We start from the raw sequence: 21,388 nt of genomic DNA, 5'->3' as shown, positions 1-21,388 counted from the left end.
AAGAATGCAGGGGCGACGTACCAGCGCTTAATGGACAGGATCTTCCAGGAGCAGATAGGCCGGTGCATGGATGTATATGTGGACGACATGGTCGTCCGGTCCGCGGATGAAGAGGGGCACATCAGGGACCTTGAAGAGGTGTTTCGCCAAGTAAGGAAATTTGGCATGCGTTTGAACCCCGCCAAATGCACATTTGGGGTCGCCGCCGGAAAGTTCCTGGGCTTCATGCTGACGTCTCGAGGAATCGAGGCCAATCCGGACAAATGCGAGGCGATACTGCAAATGCAAAGCCCGACCACCCTTAAGGAAGTCCAGAGATTGGTCGGGCGCCTCACCGCCTTGTCACGGTTTATCCCAAAATTAGCCGAAAGGATGAGACCGGTCCTCCGTAAACTGAAGAAAGGGGCCGGCCCGGTATGGGACGACGAGTGCGAACGAGCATTTCAGGATGTCAAAACCATCCTTGTCAACCCGCCGGTCATGAATCGCCCGATACCCGGAGGGGACTTGCACATTTTCCTGGGGGTGTCAGAGACGGCCATTAGCGCCGTGTTGATGCAAGAACGGCCTCAGGCGAGGCTAATTTATTTTGTAAGCCGCACGCTTTTAGACGCCGAGAGCCGATACCAACGGGTAGAGAAGGTGGCATTGGCCTTGTTGAACGTGTCCCGAAGACTCCGCCCTTACTTCCAAAGTCATCAGGTGATAGTCAGGACCGACTTCCCTGTCTCAAAGATCCTGAGAAAGCCGGACTTAGCCGGACGTATGGTGGCATGGGCGGTGGAGCTCTCGGAGTTCGGCTTGCGCTACGAGCCCAGAGGGTCGATCAAGGGCCAACATTTGGCAGATTTTGCGGCCGAGCTACCCTCGTCCGGCAAGGACGAGTGGAACTTGTATGTGGATGGGGCGTCCGATCAATCGATCAGTGGAGCCGGCATCGTCTTGGAGGGCCCCAATGGATTCTTACTGGAACACTCCCTGATCTTCAAATTCAAAGTCTCCAACAATCAGGCCGAGTATGAGGCCCTGGTGGCCGGCCTCGAGCTTGCAAAGGACATGGGGGCAAGGAGGATAACCTGCCACACGGATTCAGAACTAGTGGTCGGCCAAATGAATGGCAACTTCCAAGTCCGGGAGGAGCGACTGCTACAATACTTCCAACGAGCAACGGAGCTCGCAAGAATGTTCGAGAAGGTTGCCATACAGCACATCCCCAGGGAGCAGAACACAAGGGCCGACCTACTGTCTAAACTCAGTTCGGGAAGAGAAAAGGGACAGTTAACTACTGTCGTGCGGCAGGTTCTACTTTAGCCCTCAGTGGAGTGTTTGGCGGTGTCCGACGGGGGAAAAGATTGGCGGACAGAAATCAGAGAAATCATGATCCGCCAGGACGAAGGACGGGCGGTAGGCCCAAGTGACGCCAAGAAGGTCGCTCGCTATCTCATGGTGGGGGACGACCTGTATCGAAGAGGATTCTCCTCTCCCCTCCTTAAGTGCTTGGGGGAGGCAGAGGCGCGCTACGTCATGGACGAGCTTCACAACGGCATCTGTGGTCTCCATACGGGTTGGCGAACGCTAAAGGCCCGGCTACTAAGAGCTGGATATTACTGGCCAACCATGGAGGCAGATACAAAGGCGTTCGTCCAAAAACGCATCAGCTGTCAAGCACACGCCAACAACTCCCACTTACCCCCGCATGCCCTGCACTCAATCGCATCCCCTTGGCCGTTCGCCCAATGGGGCATGGACATCGTAGGACCGTTCCCCGTAGGGCGGGCACAGAAAAGATTCCTCTTGGTGGCGGTGGATTATTTCACCAAGTGGGTAGAGGCCGAGCCCCTAGAAACCATCACGGCCGCCCAAGTTCAGAAGTTTTGCTGGAAGTTGATATGCCGCTTCGGCCTCCCTCACTCCATCATCACAGACAATGGCAGGCAGTTCATTGACAAGAAGCTCGCCGAATTCTTTAAAGGATTGGGGATTAAGCATATTACTAGCTCAGTAGAACACCCCCAGACGAACGGACAGGCCGAAGCGATGAATAAGACCGTAGTCTCGGAGCTTAAGCGACGTTTAGGAGAAAGGAAGGGGGCGTGGGTGGACGAGCTACCCGAAGTCCTATGGGCGTATAGATGCACGCCTCACGGAACCACCGGCGAAACCCCCTTTAACTTAACTTATGGTACTGATGCCATGCTGCCGGTTGAGCTGGGAGAACCGTCACTGAGGCGACAGATTGAAGACCTACAGATCAACGACCAAGAGCTGCGGATCGACTTAGATTCCTTGGACGAACGGCGTGACCGAGCGGCTTTGAGGGCGGAAGCATGTAAGCGAATGGTTGAAAGAAAGTACAACTCCAAAGTCCGGCCAAGAAGCTTCAAGGAGGGGGATCTAGTATGGAGAAAAGCTGGTGACGCCCGCCGAATACCAGCACATGGAAAACTGGCTGCCAAATGGGAGGGGCCGTTCCGAATAATGGAAGCGCTAGGAAACGGGGCATACAGACTGCAACGACCAGACGGACGCCCAATCCCTAATACGTGGAACGCCACACATCTGAAATTTTATTTTAGTTAATTCCCCTAATTTGATGTCATGTACTGTTATTTCCAATAAATAAATGACAGGATGCTTCTTTTCTTACACAAATATAACTCCATCAAGACCAAGTTGGCGAAGAATCTCCCATCGGGAACCACTCTCAACTTGACCACATAACTACCGTCCGCCCCAAGTTGACCACAAAGACCAAGTTGGCAAAAGAGAGCGTTCCACCGAGAACTACTCTCAACTTGGTTGGGCTGCGAGGCATGGAACCGTCCGCCCCATAAAGACCAAGTTGGCAAAAAAGAGCGTTCCACCGAGAACTACTCTCAACTTGGTTGGGCTGCGAGGCATGGAACCGTCCGCCCCATAAAGACCAAGTTGGCAAAAAAGAGCGTTCCACCGAGAACTACTCTCAACTTGGTTGGGCTGCGAGGTATGGAACCGTCCGCCCCATAAAGACCAAGTTGGCAAAAAAAGAGCGTTCCACCAAGAACTACTCTCAACTTGGTTGGGCCATGAAGCACGGAACCGTCCGCCCCATAAAAGACCAAGTTGGTAAAAAAGAGTGTTCCGCCGAGAATCACTCTCAACTTGGTCGGGCAATAAAAGTTCAAATAAACCCCAAAGACAAAAGTTGTCGTCCGCTCGCAAAAGAGTATTCCAAAGAACAACTCTTACCCGAGCCGGACCACGATGAGAGTGACGATTACTTTACAAGGGGATCGCCCCTTCTAGAAAATTAAAGAAGCAAAAGAGGAAGCTTCGAAATTGAAAGAAAATATAACTTGTGTATTAATCGTTTGCACGAAAACATGCTCAGTTTTACAAAAGGACCGTCCGGCCAACCTCTAGGTACTCAAAGACGTTGGGCGGACGGCCACAAAATACAAAAAAAAAATGATGAGATTAAAATCCTAATTATCTCCCCCGGCCCCCGCATCCACGGTTGGCTCGTCCCCCTCGACTGCATTCAGGTCCACTAGGACGCCATCAAAAACGTCTTTCTCGATATCAATGCCAAGAGAGTATGGATCATTAACGCCCGCCAGAAGAGACACTTGGCGCAGGGCCTTGTTGAACCCTTCCTCGTGTTCGAACACAATCGTCGAATCCAGCTCGGCAATCTTCTCCTCGGCCTTGGCAAAGTCAAGGGAGAGGGCCTCATTCGCCTTGGAACATTCGGCCTCGGCATCCTTTAGGCGGGCCACCTCCGCCCTCAGCTGGCGCCCTTCCTCGGCCATGCGCTCTTGCTCGCCCCGGGCGGCTGCCAAACCTTCCGTAGCTTCCCTCTGGGACTTCTCAAGATCAGCCTCAAGCTGCTCAATTTTTTTATCATAATCATCTTGAACCAGGAGCATCTGCTCCATCGCCAGCTGGAGGGAGGCTGAGTTCTTCTTCTCGGCGTCCAGCGCGGCACGAACCTCCGCCACTCCCGGACGATCGGCGAACTCCTTCAAATACCAGGCCAGGGCGGACGTCCGGGTGGACATCTCCAACATAGCGTTAGTCAGTTCCAGTTCGGAGAGAGGCTCAATGAGCGCCCGTTGGGAAGAGCTCATATGGAACTTGGCCCGGTCGCTCATACTAAACGCCGGACTGAAGATGCCGCCTGGCAAGGGAACGGCCGGGACCTTCTCCCGATCTTTCTCTTTATCTTTGCCCTTGCGGGCTTTCTTTGACGCTGATCGAGACGAGGAGCCCTCCTTGTCTTTGCGTCCCTCGGCAGCATGACCCTTTCTTTTGCGGATCAAGGGAGCAGCAGAGGCGGTGGCCGCCTCAAGGACGGATCCACGTGAACGGCCGCCAGATCTTGCTGAGGACCAGAACCTGGCGCCTGGACGCCCGCCCCCGCAACTTCATCAGCTGAGGGGCCTCCTGCCTTCTGAGCCAGGCGAACAGGCGGCACACGGTCGCCGGATATAGAACGTCGTGGAGGGGGCGGACGAGGCATGGCGGAAACATTTGCTGGCTTGGCCGACGATGAGTTAGCCTCGGTCTTCTTCCGGGCGGCCATAAAGTTGGATTGGCGGGGGATAGGGGTCGTCATGGGCTCTGAGAAGAAACAAAACAATTCAGAAAAGTTAACGTCAGTACATTAAAGATAAAGACTCAATATAATAATACCATACCGAACGCCTTTTGTCCATAATCCTCAAGACTAAGGCATTCGACCAAATATCGAGCGGAAATCCGGCGGGGGAGGGAATTGATGGTGCGCACAGCCTCTAAGTCGGATGCTGATAAGGCTCCTACGGAAGTCGCCTTTATTCGCCGGGATCCTTCGTCCAGTAAAAGGGGAACAACGGCCTCCCATCAGCGTCATGGAATTCATGGCGGCCGGTTGAATCAATTATTATTTTGAAATAGTACTGCTTGAAGTTCTTGAAAGAATCAGAGAACGGGCGGAACAAAGTCCTCTCCCTAACAGAGGTAAAAGAGACCCATCCGTCGTTGGGGGCTGGACGAACTTCAAAGAAATGGAAAAACACAGGGATAGTGGGAGTAACCCCCACAGCTAAACACATGGCCAAAAATGCTTGCACAACCGCCCAAGAGTTAGGATGCAACTGGGTAGGAGCCACATTCACCTCTCGAAGGACGGCCATCTGGAACTTGGTGAAAGGCACCCGGAGATGAAGATGGGTGAAGAAGGTCAAGTACACATAGAAGAAGTCATCCGGGCTTGCTCTCTTCCCATAGTAAACCCTTTCGTTCCTCAGACTAACTCCCGCACGAATCAACCGGGAATCTTCTACGTCCCGGACAATGTGGGTCCGGCCGACCCTCTGCTCCAAATCTTGACGAAAGGGATAGGCGGAAGCAAACAGGCTAGGAACATAAGGAGCCCCCTCGCTCACCACTACCCCTTGACCGTCCGGCTCGAAAGGAGAGCCGTCAACACGAATACCGCCCTTAAGCAAGAACATGGGCACGCCATGAAATATCCGATCGCCCATGACGACCGGCACCTCTGGATCCGCCCCAGAGGACCCAACCGCCTCCTCCAAAAAATGAGAAGAAACCGAGCTTAGAGAATCACCGCCGCTCCCTGCCGCCCCTCCCCGGACTCCGCTCGAAGACTCAGAACCCGACTCGATAGAAGTAACTGCCATTTATTACCTGAGGGAAAAAGAATAAGAAATCTTGAATGATGAAGACGAGTGAAAATGACCACGTCCCATCCCCTATTTATAGGAGAAGTTTAGTAACCGTTGGACACATCCTCGCCGTCCAGATTTAGCACGATCAACGCTCCAGATACGAAGACGCTCCCCCTTCCGCCACTAGGAGGGAACCACGTGTTCTTCCCGCCAAAAGTCCAAATTCAAAAAAGCCCACAGCACACGGCCCAGACGCGGACTACTGGCCCAAATCCACGCTACAATTGAAATCCTACGTCCACTACGTGCACTAGGACTTGGGGGGCTTGTGTACCAGCAAGGGGCGGGCGCCCTACGGAAGGACGCCCATTTCAACACGATATTAGACTGGTTAATGACCGCCCGCCCATTTCAAACATTGCAAACCCGTGAGATTACATTACCAATAACATAGTGACGTTTGAGTACGATGGGGGCGGGCGCCCATATTATACGAAATGAGTTCCACATCCCAAGGCCGGCCGCCCGATTATTAGACCTCGTGACAAATGGCCGGCCAAGCTACTAATCGTCCTGGCTTAATGAGAATCGACTTGGTTTAAGGTAAGTAGAGTTTAGAAGCTATTGGGCTGTCATGGGCCGTGATTAACCTTTTACTAATCCCAAGCCCATAGCGAAAACTATAAATACAAGTTCAGGGTGAGTGGTAGATAGGTTACATTGAATGCACATTTATTACTATCCCTAAGAAAAGCCACTGCTCTGAAACTGACTTTGGCATCGGAGAACCTTTTGCAGGTATCCACCCCTCAGGGCCAACGAGGAAACCAAGACTGGAAGAGAAGCCAGCCGTTGGAGCGAGATAACGGGAGAACTGGGAGAATTAAGAGAGCACAGCCCTACACATCCGAAACAACTCCATTTTTTTTCAATAAAACATCATATTTCTAATATTTTCTATTTTATTTATTTTCTCTATACATGGATTATTGAATTTTTCAATGCACCAATCGAATTAATGCTATTTTTGAACTCTTTCATTGATCATAATACCCATCTAAATTCAGGAAAAAAAAAAAGCAAGAAGACTCTACATGTTCTTTCTCGTTCAACACTTACTTTCCCCATTAGTTCTACTGTTAGACGTTTTATGCTTAGAAATCATTGGCTAAGTACATTTCTATTACTTCCTCAAAGACTAAAATATTCATACACTACACCAAAGCTTCAACTGTTAACAATATAGAGTAACAGCAGAAATCATTTTATTTTCTTATTATTGCGTATTTCAAATTGAACATTATAGGACATGTCCTTCTAACTAGGACAATCATATACACAAACACATTTATAATTTTGAGGATATTCAACGCAATATCCAATTCCGTGATATTGATCCTGACAATTCGCATTACAACTGTATATGCATGCATATGGATCCAATACTAGCATACATTTTTTTCCTGGCATTGCTCCACTTGTTCTTGAAATAGCTATCAAAATGTAAAAGGAAAAGAAAGAAAAGACAATTTCTCATTAAAAATCACATACAGGTTAAGTTTCAGATATAAAAAATGTAGAATCAGGTAGAAGGCTTTGTTTTGACTTCATATGCTGCCCAGTCAAATGATATAATAACAGAAATATGTGTCTTTAAAACTCATACAAATTTACTCAGTTGCGTTTATCTGAAACTATATAATAACATAGAAAGTAAAATTAAATAATTTCTTTATAAACTTTTTCTCAGTGTAATCTTCTAATACAGTACAAGTGGTAATATTTTTAAAGAACTCAAGGAAGTGTAATGTTTTCTAAATAATTAAAGGAGATACGTAGAAATAGAAATAATTAAAGGAGATACGTAGAAATAGAAATAAAGAGAATGCTCAAGTAGTAACAGTAAAACTTCATATATGAATAGTTTAATTTACTCTACGATAAATATGGTTACATTTTCTAAGATTTATAACTTTTTCTTTTATATAGATGCTCAAAAAGAATTTACTTTTTATTAATATTTTTAGATTAAAGATGAAGATATTATTTTTTGTGGTAATTGATGTTGAATTTTCTAGATGTATCCACTCAAGTAGTTTGAATTCGTATATTTCATTTTTTTTAAATTGAAGTATTTTTATATCCAAACTAATACACGGGAGATCATCACATGCCTAAATAAAACTATGATTAGGGTAATAAAAAATGGTTATATAGAATTTGGATGATAATAAAAAAATATATAGAAAAATGGTTATATATATATACCTGTAATGATTAGGGTAAGAGTGAAAATCAAAGTGAAAGAAATCTTAGCCATCACCGAAACAAAACAGCAATATGAATAAGGATAAATTGTTGTTGATATTCTGATTGAATATGAGGCGAAGGGTTTATATAAACAAAATAGTTGGTGTGAAATCATTTATAAGAATACGTTCCCTTATTAATTTTTGTAAACATGTATTGAAACTCTTATTTAAAGAATTTATTCTATACTTAGAGCGGTTAATTGATCCTATTTCCATTTAAATATAGAAAAACACAGTATTAATATTTATCATCACGAAAACATTAATCACAATTTTCAAATATTCCAAATAATTTTATTTTATATTTTTTACATTAATATATTTAGAGCAACTAAGCATATAACTCTTTTTCTCTTCGTGTTCTCATCGTGGAATCTTGAATTCACTCAAGTGCTTGGTTGTCATTTAATTTAGTTCTTTCATTTAATACAATTTTGTGGCTAATGAAGGAAAAACATTGTCGATCCTCTAATTTAGAATCTCTTTATTTCGAAAAATATTTTTTTTAAATAGATAAAACGTACTTACACCGTTACCATTCAATTTTAACCATATAATAAGGTGATTTTAAATTGACATTTTTTTTCGTATTTCAATAAAAAAAATATTTTTTTTATTACCAATTTATGCTCAAATCAATTACTCATTTTATCTCAATCCAAATAATGCATTTAATGACAAAAACTAGGTTATTTTAAGAAATTTGTATCAAAGAATGCTTTATTCTTTTCTAAATATTCTAACGCCCTTAAACTGAGAAGAGAAAGTGCAATTTATGGTACTTTAATTGTTACGAAAACGTTTTATGTTTAGTAGAAAACCATGTGATCTTTCCTCCGCATGCACGTCTCTCTTTCTCTTTATTTATCTAGATATTTAATTATTTTAAATTTTAAATATCCTATCAGGGAATTATAATTTTAAAATAGTGGGTTTTGTGTAATATATTCTTATTTATCATTCAAAAATTTAATACAAGTGCTATGAGATTTGTCTTTTATTAATATGGGTTATTTTTTTTTACATATATAAATATATAAAGATAAAACAGTTAAGTAAAAATAATTGGCTACGAATTCTATTTAACTAAAACAGTTTGGTGAAGATCTTAACTTCTGCTCCTCTTTATAATAACGTTCAAAAATTAATGACTATAAAATAATTAATGACAAAATTGCTTATAAGGTGATTTTAAATGGACAATTATTTTCATATTTCAATAAAATATAAATTTTTTATTACGAATTAATCCTCAAATGTATTACTCCTTTTATCTCAATCCAACTAATGCCTTATGACAAAATTATATTATTTTAATAAATTTGTTTCAAAAAATGGTAGATTCTTTTTTAAATATTCAAATCCCTTAGGCTGTGCTCATATTAAAGAATGAATTTGATAGATAGGTAGCGGATGGATTTGAGATTTAAGATTAATTTGAATTCTTTTTCAAGAATTTAGATGTGAGTGAGAGTGAATTTGAAAATAAAGTTTATAAAAATTAGTCTATGATTTAACTAATGTGATAGATAACAAAAATGTTTTAATTGATAGAAATGAAATATTAGTGCTGTCAAAATGGGTTCAAACTCGTGAGCCAACCCGGCTCACCACGGGTTTGAGTCGGGTTGGGTTGAAAAAATGTAAAAATATTGATGCGAGCTAATTTTGACCCGGCTCTCTAAGAACCCGACTCACCCGAGTTGAACCCGTGGTGAGCTGGGTTGGCTTACCAACCCACCTATTTTTTTGTATTGAAATCAAATTAATTAAATTAATTATTCAAATCTTATTTTTTTAATTGAAATAAAATTAATTATTCAAAACACACAACATTTACTTCGCAGTAGAGCTTTTAGTGTTGTATATTTTTGTTAACGGCGTCGGCTACTATATATTTTTGTTAACTGCTATATGTAGTTTTTTGGTCAAACAGTTGTGTATGTCTCATTAAACTAAATTGGAAAAATTTTATGCTTGATAGCTTAGAATATATAACAATAGAGTTTTTTGTTTCATTTTCTTTTATATCAATTGGTCTAATTATTACTGTTTCAATTTGATCAATCAAAGTAACATGTTATAAGAATCTCAGAAGAGCCAATGAGCCAACCCGTTTAACCCACCAACTCGTGCTGGGTCGGGTCGGGTTCAAATTTTTTCGGCTCGCTAATAAATGAGCCGGGTTGGGTCGTGTCGGGTCAGGTCGGGTTACTCGTTTTGACAGCTCTATGAAATGTTACCAAAATGCTTTTAGTGATAAAAGTAATATAAAATATTAATTGTTAATAATATATTTAATTGTAAAAATTATTATAAGGAGGAAACAATTTTTAGGATTATTATTATTATTATTACTTTTATTATTATTATTATTATTATTATTATTGGTCCTATTATTGTTGTTAAGATTGTTGATAGGGGAGCACTGATTTAGTTAAACCCACAATCTCAGTGATATCTGTGTTTTTTTATGATGACAACACATAATTAATAACACATGAGTATTATGTGTTACATGTTCTATGCTTACATGTTATATGCGTTTGTTTACTGTGATAAATTTGTATAAGCATATTTGTGAACATGATTGTATTGTTCATTGCATATCATTGTGTTTAATATGTGATTTTATATGTGTATGTATGACATAAGTTTTTGGAAATGGAAAACCACATGCACTTTGGTTGAACTTTAATGTGTAGCAAAACAACAATTTTAAGTCGATTACATTATGGTATGAATCGATTAAAAATCGTGTGTTTGCACAAACTTTTATCAAGTGTGTTGTGAGTTATTTTGAAGAGAAAATTTTTCAAAAATGTGCTAAGTGATTTTTCTTAATCGACTGCATGCAATTTGTATTCGACTAAGTTGGTTGTTATTTTGAAAACTGATTGAATGTTTGACATAACTGTCTTAACAGTCATACTTTTAAATATATTGACCAAACATTTATCGTAAGTCGACTATATCAAATGTATATTCAATTAATGAGCTTGACTGATGTTAGTCTGTTATAACTGCAAGATGTATTTGACTACATTAGTAGCTAAATCGATTAAAATGTGTCCGATGTGTGTATTACTATAAATTGACGTTGATTTGAATCTGTAAGAACTTTTGTGCATTTGACACTTTCATATCTTTTACAGAAAGCTGTGTGATCTTATAGAGAAAGTAAAAGCTCCAAGAACCAAGATTGATCGTGGTGATCAAAGACTTGAGGTTTCTTGAGAAGAAGGGCTTGCTGATTTGAACGTTCGATCAATCTGCACAACTGGGTGTATTCTACGTGATTAGGATTTGCAATCTTTGAAGATTGACTTGGATTCCCTGTGGTGTTTGCAGGAAGAAGAACAATGTTCTTGACTTTAAGGGTGCCTCAAAGGGATAGACAATAGAAGAGGGTGTTCTTGTTGTTGGTCTTGTTTGTTTGTTGCCTATATTTAGATTAGACGGTTAGAGAGGTGTTTTACACTTTTGACGTGAGGTCTCTATAAAAACCTTGTTGTAAAAACCTTGATCTTTATAGTGCATTTGCTTCCTGTGGTTGGAAGGACACTGGATGTAGGTAGGTTGGCCGAACCAGTATAAAAATCAGCGTTTGAATTTTCTGATCCCTACACTCTTTTATTAAGTCGATTAAGTTGTCAGTATATTCGATTAAGCTTACTACTGCATTGCATATCTTTTAACTTGCGATTCAAGAAAAGTGTAAAAACATCTTATTTTGTGAAATAGATTTTGAAACCTTATATTTTTACACTTCACCAATTCAAACCCCCCCCCCCCCCCCCCTTCTTGGTTTGAGAAACTAAGTCATTATATTTTAACAATTGTTATTATTATTGTTATTGTTATTGTTGTTATTATTATTGTTGTAGTTATTATTGTTGTTATTACTATTGTTGTTGTTGTTGTTATTATTATTATTATTATTATTATTATTATTGTCATTATTATTAGTGTTGTTGTTATTACTATTATTATTCTTATTGTTATTATTAATATTATATTGTCATTAGTATTATTGTTGTTATTAATATGGTTGTTGTTATTGTTGGAATCAGTATCACATAGCGGAGTATTTAAGAGCATGATCGGGCAAAACCATTAGGAGAAGGGTGAATTGGTTCTAATTAAAAAAAATCGAATTTCTTAAAAAATTTCTTCAATGGAAATAAATAAAATAAAGTAAGGATGAGAGGATTCACACAAGTAATTTTTATATTGGTTCAAATCAAAAGATTCTACGTTTAGTTGTTAATTCCTCTAAAAAGAGTGATTAACATTTGACTAAAACGTAGTTGAAAATACAATATGGAATGAATACAAGATGGATTAGAAAACACCTCTCTTAACCGATAAGAGATGACAGAACATCTTCCTTCAACACGCGAGAGAATGAAAGACTTGATTCTGCTTAGTAGAGAACTACTTCCAACTCAAACACACCGAGTAAAGCTTCTCCTTCTTCAAGCACTGAACCTCAAGCTTTCTCAAACACTTAGACTTTCCTCAAACTATTCTCTGTCCTCTATAATGGTTTAAGTAACCTTTTAAGAATTTGGACAAACACTATATATAGCCCAAGGTTCAAGCTATGTCAAAACCTGAAAAGATAGCTCGCAACTTCTAGTGATAATCGATTAGGACATTATAAATGGTTTCATTTTAGTGGTAATCAATTATCCCATGTAATAAAGGATTATTCGTGAACCTTGGTTAATTAAACTTTTCATTGAGAATCGATTATCCTGAGAGATAATTGATTATTGCCGAATTGAAGTGTTTTCTTATTTTTCACATGGTAATCGATTATCCTTCGAGGTAATCGATTATTGCCACAATATAGCTATGTTAAACATCAAACTACAATACCTCTTTTGGTTTACAAATGAGAGCTAAGCCTACTACAAAGCATCTACAACAAAAATGTTTTTAACATAGTTTCTAATTAATCCTTCAAAGCTTTAAGTTCATCATCATCAAATCAAACCTTCAATGTTTCTCATTGGTAATAGTTATTTTATATTTTGAATTGTATGCTATGTTATATTCCTAATTACTCACCTTTTCTTGTTGTGGTTGTGGTTCCACCTGCAATGATTGTACTTGTGTGGAAGTATATGATGTTGCAGATTAGGAAGGGTTCAAGTAGGGTGACGAGAAAAATGAGAATTATTTACTGCTGGGATTTTATTACGTTTTAAAGTTATTTTATATTTTGAAGAATGGATTTCAATAATTGTAAGGCTTGAATTTTATGTTATAAAACGTTTGAACATTTGAGGTTTTCATTTCCGCGACATTATATAAATGAAAAAAAAAATTGGCAAAATTTTCAGATTTTATTAATTAACTCGTGGCACTCCGTTAGAGGTATTACATTCCTCATGGATGAAAATGGTCTGGTCTTGTGTTCTGGTGCGTCGCGATTTTGATTTAGGGTTTCAAATTCGAGTTTTTCCACAAGGAATTGCGATTCACGAAAGTTTGTGGTTTAAGCGAATTGGTTTCGCACAATACAGGAAAACACATGATTTACGATGGAATATTACCGACGGCCTCTAGGCCGTCGATTTTGGCTTGGTGAATTACCTTACCGAAGGATATATGACCGTTAGTAAGATGCTCGATTAATAAACCCCAAAACTTGGGTTTCCCTAACCTATCTTTCATTTTTCGAACCAAAGAATTTCGCTTTCTTCTTCGAGCCATTGAACCCTCGCCAGCTTTTCGCTAAATTGGTTGCTTCGAACCTCCTTGGCAAACTTTCATTCACGGACGCCATCTTCATCCTTCGCACAACCATTCACAGAAGCCGACTTTGGTGGCGCTTCATTGGAGGGTTTGTTCGAGACCAAGGGTTTGTTGGTGACTATTGTTCGAGACCAAGGGTTTGTTACTTGTCTTGTTCATTCATTTTTCCAATTTTAGCTCTTTGCTTTAGCCTATATAAAGGCTTGACTGGTCATTTAGAAACCCGTTTAAATAGTGCTTCCTTAGTAGGGTTGTAGTAGTAATAGCTTAGGTTTGTTTCTTAGAAACCTTTTTCTCTAGTTTTGTACATTCCTACTACTATTGTCAAGGGTTGTTTCAGGTTCCATCAAAGCAATTCTGTCTTTCGTTTGATTCTACTTTCCTGTGGTGCATGTTTCATCTTATGACTCCTTATCTATGATGGTTCAACGAGTTTGGTAGCACCAGATTGAAACTTTAACCAGTAGGGTACTTTAGTACACAATTGTACACGAAAATTTTGTCAACCAACCCATTAAATAAGACCAAACAACCATTTAAGAATATGCATTGTGAAGCTAAGGGAGTCCCTAAATTCTCTATTTGTTTTGTGCAATGAAGGTTGATCAGAAGTTGCTTACCAAGTTGGAAACCAAGCTGCACTTATGCTTTGTAGTTCTAAAAAGTATTATCATTCTATTTCTTCTTTGTATTTCAAAAGCGGATTTTGTGGTCTCCTTCACTCTTATAAGGGATGAAATATTGCTTTTAAAAAAATATGTATTTACGTCAAGAAAATTATATAAAGTTTACATTATTGATGATCTTGTTTTTTTTAAATCTTGGAAAATTGTTCTAACAATTAGACACTCTCCTTTATTTGTCAAGTTTTGTTGCTCATATAACTAGAGACTTCTTGGTTAGTAGTCTCAGTGTTTTGTTATTATCAAAATTATTTTCAATTGAGAGACTGATATACTCAAAAGAATAGACACTCCTTGTATGTCAGACTATTATTATCGAGTAGTATGGATCAAACTCGAAGTGTGATCAGTGAAAAGATCCATCCATAGAAAAAAATGTGATAATGATTATAAGTATAATGAATATGAGAGTGAATGATACTTTTGAACTTAAAATATCAGACAAAGATAATAACTAATAAAATATAATAATGTTAATACATAATTTTGGGAATGTGCCCATATATCTCAAGATCCATTTTTAGAAGTGTTGAATACTTTGTATAAGTTAGTTTTGACTCCAAGTATTAGTCTACGACGTAGAAATAATCTCCTCAAAGAATATATATATATATATATATATATATATATATATATATATATATATATATATATATATATATATATATATATATATTATATAAGAAATTCCAATATATATTGTTATACATATTCACTATATCCTTTAAACGTGATTCTTTTTATTAGGATAGTAGTAAAAAAATAAATGATAATAATAATATTATTGTGAATAATAAAACAAATAAAATAAAATGACAAAAAAGCTGTTAGTAATAAAAAATAATTACATATTAACACCAAATTACATTCACAATAAATAATAATATTTATTTTTATTAGTTTTAAAAATCATATAATAGTAGTTTTTATTTTAGTATTTAGTTATTTTATTTCAACCAAATAATCCTCTTATCTATTTCTCTTCTTTTCTTTTGTTTTTTTTTCACTCCATTTTTTTCTATAAAACATGATATTTCGATTTTTTTTCTCTCTCTAAAAGGATTATTAAAATGGTCTGGTGTCCGCAAATTTGAATTGATTATTTACATTTTAAATGCACCAATCGAATTAAATGATATTATTGAACTCTTTCATTATTTGGTCACAATACTCATCTGAATTCAGAAAAAAAAAAATAGTAAGCAAGAAGACTCTACATGTCCTTTCTCGTTCTCAAATCTTATTTTCTCCATTAATTCTACTGTTAGACGATTTATGCCTAGAAATCATTGGCTAAGTACATTTCTATTACTTCCTCAAAGACTAAAATATTGATACACTACACCAAAGCTTCAACTGTTAACAATATAGAGTAACAGCAGAAATCATTTTATTTTCTTATTATTGCGTATTTCAAATTGAACATCATAGGACATTTCCTTCTAACTAGGACAATCGTATACACAAACACATTTATAATTTTGAGGATATTCAACGCAATATCCAATTCCGTGATATTGATCCTGACAATCCCCATTACAACTGTACATGCATGCATATGGATTCAATATTCTCGTACATTTTTTTCCTGGCATTGCTCCACTTGTTCTTGAAATAGCTATCAAAATGTAAAAGGAAGAGAAAGAAAAGACAATTTCTCATTAAAAATCACATACAGGTTAAGTTTCAGATATAAAAAATATAGAATCAAGTAGAAGGTTTTGTTCTGATTTCATATGCTGGCAAGTCAAATGATATAATAACAGAAGAATGTGTCTTTAAAACTCATACAAATTTACTCAGTTGCGTTTATCTGAAACTATATAATAACATAGAAAGTAAAATTAAATAAATACTTTATAAACTTTTTCTCAGTGTAATCTTCTAATACAGTACAAGTGGTAATATCTTTAAAGAACTCAAGGAAGTGTAATGTTTTCTAAATAATTAAAGGAGATACGTAGAAATAGAAATAATTAAAGGAGATACGTAGAAATAGAAATAAAGAGAATGCTCAAGTAATAACAGTAAAACTTCATATATGATTAGGGTAATAAAAAAATGGTTATATAGAATTTGGATGATAATAAAAGAAATATATAGAAAATTGTTATATATACCTGAAATGATTAGGGTAAGAGTGAAAATCAAAGTGAAAGAAATCTTAGCCATCACCGAAACAAAACAGCAATATGAATAAGGATAAATTGTTGTTGATATTCTGATTGAATATGAGGCGAAGGGTTTATATAAACAAAATAGTTGGTGTGAAATCATTTAATATTATAAGAATACTTCCCTTATTAATTTTTTTGTAAACTGTTATTTAAAGAAGTTATAATATACTTAGAGCAGTTAATTGATCCTATTTCCTTTTTAATATAGAAAAACACTGAAGAGTGTACAGTAGTAATATTTATCATCGCGAAAACATTAATCACAATTTTCAAATATTCCAAATAATTTTATTTTATATTTTTTACATTAATATATTTAGAGCAACTAAGCATATAGCTCTTTTTCTCTTCGTGTTCACATCGTGGAATCTTGAATTCACTCAAGTGCTTGGTTGTCTTTCATTTAATAGAATTTTGTGGCTAATGAAGGAAAAACATTATGATCCTCTAATTTAGAATCTCTTTATTTCGAAAAATATTTATTTTAAATAGACAAAACGTACTTACACCGTTACCATTCATTTTTAACCATATAATGAGGTCATTTTAAATTGACAATTCTTTTCATATTTCGATGAAAAGTTATTTTTTTTTATTACGAATTTATGCTCAAATCAATTACTCCTTTTATCTCAATCCAAATAATGCATTTAATGACAAAAACTAGGTTATTTTAAGAAATTTGTATCAAAAAATGGTTTATTTTTCTAAATATTCCAAAGCCCTTGAGAAGAGAAAGTGCAATTTATGGTACTTTAATTGTTACGAAAACTTTTTATGTTTAGTAGGAAACCATGTGATCATTCCTCCGCATGCACGTCTCTCTCTCTTTATTTATCTATATATTTAATTATTTTAAATTTTAAATATCTTATCAGGGAATAATTTTAAAATTGTGGGTTGTGTGTAATATATTCTTATATATCATTCAAAAATTTAATACAAGTGCTATTAGATTTTTCTTTTATTAATATGGGTTAAGTTTTTTTTATATATATAGAAATAAATAAAGATGTAACAGTTAAGTAAAAATAATTGACTACGAATTCTATTTAACTAAAAAAGTTTTGTGAAGATCTTAATTTCTGCTCCTCTTTATAATAACGTGCAAATGTTAATGGCTATAAATATAATTAATTACAAAATTCCTTATAAGGTAATTTTAAATGGACAATTACTCTCATATTTCAACAAAATATAAAAATAATTAATGACAGAAATTTTACTATTAACAAAAATGGTTTAATTAGTAAAAATGAAATATTGCCAAAAAACTTTTAGTGGTAAAAATAATATAAAATGATAATTGTTAATAATATATTTAATTGTATAAATTATTTCAAGGAGGAAAAAAATTAAAATTATTTTTTTGAATGAAATAATTAAAACAATATATTTTTTTAGGATTATTATTATTATTACTTTTATTATTATTATTATCATTATTATTATTGTTGTTATTATTGTTATTATTATTATTATTGTTATTATTGTTATTATTGTTATTGTAATTGTTATTATTATTATTGTTTCATTGTTGTTATTATTTTTATTATTATTCTTATTAGTGTTATTATTGTTATTATTATTATTATTATTATTATTGTTGTTATTTATTACTGTTATTATTATTGTTATTGTTATTATTATTATAATTGTTGTTGTTATTGCTATTAATATTTTTATTGTTATTATTATTATGTTGATATTGTTATTATTATTTTTATTAATATTGTTGTTGTTATTGGTTAAATCGGCATCACGTAGTGAAATGTTTAAGAGCATGTTCAGGCAAAACTAGGTGGAGAAAGGTGAATTGGTTCTAATTAAAAAAACGATTGTTTTTTAAATTTTTCGATGGAAATAAATAAAATAGAATAAGATGAGAAGATTCACACAAATAATTTTTATACTGGTTCGAATCAAAATATTTTACGTTCAGTTATTAATTAGTGTAGTTCAAAATGCAATATGGAATAAATACAAGATGGATTAGAAAAACCTCTCTTATCTAATAAGAGAAAATAGAACACCTTCCTTCTACACACGAGGGAATGAACAACTTGATTATGTTAGGTAGAGAACCACTTGCTATTTAGACACACTAAGTAAAGCTTCTCCTTCTTCAAGCTCCAAACCTCAAGCTTTCTTAAACACTTAGAGTTTCCGCAAACTATTCTCTATGCTCTGTAATGATTTAAGTAACCTTTTAAGAATGGTGAAGAACACTATATATAGCCCAAGGTTCAACCTAGGTCAGAAGCTGAAAAGACAAATCGCAACTTTTAATGATAATTGATTATTTTAGGCCGTTATAAAGGGTTTCATTTCGGTGATAATCATTTATCCCAAGTAGTAAACGATTATTTGTGAACCTTGATCAATTATACTTTTCGGTGATAATCGATAATCCTAAGATAATCGATTATTACCACAAGGTAACTATATTAAACAACAAACTATAAGACTTCTTTTGGTTTACAATTGAGAGCTAAGCCAACTAAAATGTATCTACATCAAAAATGCTTTAACCTAGTTTGTAATTAATCCTTCAAAGCTTCAAGTTCATCATCATAAAATTTTCTTCAATACTTCAATGCTTCTCATTGATTATAACAATTATTTTATATTTTGAATTATATGCTATGTTATATTTCTAGTTACTCACCCTTTGTTTTCTGATGGTGGTCTCATTTGCAATGATCGTACATGTATGGAAGTAGATGATGTTGTAGATTATGGAAGTAGATGATGTTGTAGATTAAGCAGAACGAAAGTAGATGATATTGTAGATTAGATAGGACTCGAATAACGCAACGAGATAAATGAGAATTATTTGCTCCGGGAATTTTATTATGTTTTAAATTTATTTTAAGACGTTTGAACATTTCAGGTTTTCGTTTACCTGACGAAATATAAATGAAGAAAAATATTGGCTAAATTTTTAATTTTATTAATTAACTCATGACACTCCGTTAGAGGTGTTACCGGCCTCATGGACGAAGATGGTCTGCCCTTGTGTTCTAGTGTATCACAATTTTGGTTTAGGGTTTCGAACTGGGGTTTTTCTGCAAGGAATTGCGATTCACGGAAGTTTGTGGTTTAAGCGAATTGGTTTCGCAATTTTGGGGCTTTGGGCTGGTGGCATTTCTATGACTTCGTGGTTTCTAGTTTCTGGAGGTGGGGTGGAGAAATGGTGGTTATTCGACGAAGATGAACAAGTTCGCGGTGGTTGCTTGATCTGTGCATGGGTTCTACTATTTTGGGAGTCTGATTTTGTAGGTTGCGAGGAGAAGGAACGAACCGGAAGTACTCGCAGTGGTTGCGATGGTGAATGTCGTGCAAGATGACGCGTGAGGATTGGGTTCGAACAGGGGGTGAGATTGTGGTGGCATGATGAAATGTGGTGGCTCTTGGTGGCCAAGTTGTGGTGGACGAAAATCGAAGGTGCAGGGATGGAAAATCACTTGCGACGCTTGTTAACGGCGGCTGACGGCGTTGTTACTGATGGTGGTTGGATGATTACAATTTCTGGTTTGGGAATGGAGAAGATGATGATGTGGTAGCCTCTGGTTGGCGAGTTTGTTTAGTTGAAGATTATTCCATGTTTCAGCTGATGTGCACTGTATCCTTTAAACGCGTTTCTCTTAATTAAGATAGTAGTACAAAATAAATGATAATAATATGAATATTTGTGAATAATGAAAAATATAAAATAAAATGACAAAATAGTGTTAGTAATAAAAAATAATTAAATGTCAATAATAAATTACATTTGCAAAAAATAATAATATTTAGTTTTATTAATTGAAAAATCATAAATATTAATACTTATTTATTTTATTTCAACCATATAATCTTCTTATCTATTTCCCTTCTTTTATTTTTTTTCACTTCATTTATTTTTTCAATTCAAACATCTCATATTTCGACTAGTTTCTCTATTTTATTTATTTTCTCTGTACTAAATGGATTATTAAAATGATGGTGTTCTCAAATTTGAATTGATTATGTATCGAATGTACCAGTTAAATCAAATCTATTTTTGTTAAACTCTTTTATTATTATGTCTTAATACTGATCTGAATTCAGGAAAAAAAGGTAGGAAGAAAGAAGACTATGCATGTCCTTTCTCGTTGTCAACACTTATTTTCCCCATTAATTTACTGTTCGACCTTGTATGCTTAGAAATCATTGGCTAAGTACTTTTCTATATGGAAGAATAAAATATAGACATACTACACCAAAGCTTCAACTGTTAACAGTATAAAGTAACATTAGAAATCATTTAATATTCTTCTTTCGTATTCCAAATTAAACATTATAGGACATGTCCTTTTAACGAGAGCAAACGTATACACAAACACATTTAAGAATATGCATTGTGAAGCTAAGGGAGTCCCTAAATTCTCTATTTGTTTTGTGCAATGAAGGTTGATCAGAAGTTGCTTACCAAGTTGGAAACCAAGTTGCACTTATGCTTTGTAGTTCTAAAAAGTATTATCATTCTATTTCTTCTTTGTATTTCAAAAGCGGATTTTGTGGTCTCCTTCACTCTTATAAGGGATGAAATATTGCTTTTAAAAAAATATGTATTTACGCCAAGAAAATTATATAAAGTTTACATTATTGATGATCTTGTTTTTTTTAAATCTTGGAAAATTGTTCTAACAATTAGACACTCTCCTTTATTTGTCAAGTTTTGTTGCTCATCTAACTAGAGACTTCTTGGTTAGTAGTCTCAGTGTTTTGTTATTATCAAAATTATTTTCAATTGAGAGACTGATATACTCAAAAGA

The 21,388-nt window shown here is 36.0% G+C and overlaps 2 long non-coding RNA genes across 2 annotated transcripts; both read right to left on the bottom strand.

The window, feature by feature from the left end:
* Positions 1 to 6,899: 6,899 nt before the first annotated feature.
* LOC148202512 (uncharacterized) lies at positions 6,900 to 8,035 on the bottom strand. Its single transcript, XR_015784756.1, has 2 exons — positions 7,920 to 8,035; positions 6,900 to 7,144 (listed from the first exon to the last, which is right to left on the bottom strand). It is a non-coding gene; the product is annotated as an uncharacterized LOC148202512 (long non-coding RNA).
* Positions 8,036 to 15,785: 7,750 nt separating this feature from the next.
* LOC148202511 (uncharacterized) lies at positions 15,786 to 16,647 on the bottom strand. The gene is made up of 2 exons (XR_015784700.1): positions 16,533 to 16,647; positions 15,786 to 16,030 (listed from the first exon to the last, which is right to left on the bottom strand). It is a non-coding gene; the product is annotated as an uncharacterized LOC148202511 (long non-coding RNA).
* Positions 16,648 to 21,388: the final 4,741 nt, after the last annotated feature.

This window comes from Vigna umbellata, chromosome 3 (genome assembly GCF_029865625.1).
Source record: "Vigna umbellata cultivar VRB3 chromosome 3, Vumbellata_1.0, whole genome shotgun sequence".
NCBI classification, from domain to species: Eukaryota; Viridiplantae; Streptophyta; class Magnoliopsida; order Fabales; family Fabaceae; genus Vigna; species Vigna umbellata.
Note: the sequence above shows the minus strand (reverse complement) of the source record. Positions and strands in the feature narration are given on the sequence as shown.